This window comes from Ambystoma mexicanum, chromosome 8 (genome assembly GCF_040938575.1).
Source record: "Ambystoma mexicanum isolate Mex_15411 chromosome 8, UKY_AmexF1_1, whole genome shotgun sequence".
NCBI classification, from domain to species: domain Eukaryota; kingdom Metazoa; phylum Chordata; class Amphibia; order Caudata; family Ambystomatidae; genus Ambystoma; species Ambystoma mexicanum.
The window spans coordinates 592,436,573-592,438,376 of record NC_090929.1 but is presented as its reverse complement, the minus strand read 5'-3'; positions in this window follow the sequence as shown (position 1 = coordinate 592,438,376).

Sequence of the window (1,804 nt, the reverse complement as noted above, 5' to 3'; positions counted from 1 at the left end):
ATCAAACAATAATTTACCTTTACAACTTCTTGACTATCCCTTGAATCTGAAGCAAGAACATTCTACTTTCATCACATGCTTGCTGTTATCAACCTCTTCTAGCATGTATCAGGTAATCATACTTGGCTATTCCGCTGCAGACTTGTTTTATACATGTCAAGTAATAGTTTTTATGTATCGTGTGATTATTTTACCAATTGTTTGGTTAGTGCTTTCCAATTGATATACACCTTAGTTGTCCTCCCCTGGTGTTTGTTTTCAGTTATAATTAGTGTTATCCATACTAATGCAAGTACTGTCTTTCAGGGAGATGCTGAAGCATCCACCACATTGACAACAGCCCTAGATGTTCTTCAACAGCACGAGGTATGGATACTGACAGCTCCATTGACCGTGATCATCAGGACTGCAACACTTGCCGTTTGATTGTTCTACACCATGTTTCATTCATGGTTAGCCGTTGATATGTACCTGTGCGGTCGACCCCAAGCGTGTGTTGTGTTTTCAATATTGTAATCCTTACTAATGCAAATACTATGTTTCAGGCAGTTGTTGAATCGTCAACCCACGCAGTTGATGCAGAGCCTGACATTCAAGTAATTCCGGTGGAAGCGGGACCATGCGGATACGAATCGGCGCAACAGCTTTCGGAAGTGCGCACCACATTGACAACAGCCCTAGATATTCTTCAGCAGCACGAGGTATGGATACTGACAGCTCCATCGAGCGTGATCATATAACGTGATTCCATTTGCTATACTTTCTTCCCTATTAACACAAGTACTGTGTTTCAGGGAGACGATGGAGCTTCCACTACAATCACAAGATCCCATTTAGATGATGCAGATGTAAAGAAATCGGAGAAATAAGTCGATTAAATCTGATCATATTTAAATATTCCTTGATTCTTTTAGAGAATGCAACATTTGTGGTTATCTCTTTAGATGTACCTGTCCCGTTGACCCCAAGTGTGTGTTATGTTTACAATATTGAAAACCATACTAACGCAAGTACTGTGTTTCAGGGAGTTGCTGATGCCTCCTCTTCAATACAATCATTCGTGGGAGTCCACGCAGAGCCAGAGGTATGGATACTGACAGCTCCATCGAACTAGGTCATCAGAGCTCAAATACTTGTCGTTTGATTGTTCCACACAATGTTTAAATCGTTTTTGGCTATTGAGATGTACATGTGTGTTCGTCCTCACGTGTGTTTTATGCTAACAATATTTTGATACACAGTAATGAAAATACTATGTTTCAGGGAGTCGATGGAGCCTCATTCCGTGCTGTCTATGCGGATACAGAAAATATAGTCGTTGCAGCGCAAGAGGAAGGGGAGACATGCGGATACGTATCGGAGCAACAGCTTGCAGATGTTGAAGGTCGAGTAAAAAAAGTTGCAAAAAAAAGAAACAAAAATAAGGTTAGTTACAAACAGTTCATAACTTTAGAATTTATTTTGTGCTGGTGAGTATTTTATGTTTTTTTCAAGTCAATTGTACTATAGTTTATCTTGTGTTTAAACTGAACATCCCTTTTCCAATCTATCCTCTAGTTACCCGTGGGTGTCCGAACTATACATACACAGACAGTGAAGCGAATGAGAGATGTTGCTTGCCAGACCATTTACACTATGGAGGAACTATTAATTCAGACGCCGCGTGTTGAGACTAGAGATGCTCATGTCCAATGGCCAGAACATTAAATGAATGTGTCCGGAGAATCCAGTAAAGTTGTAAAGGACCATTGCTACAGTGCGACCGCACCACCACAAGAAGCTGATACTGAACGCATTGACGATA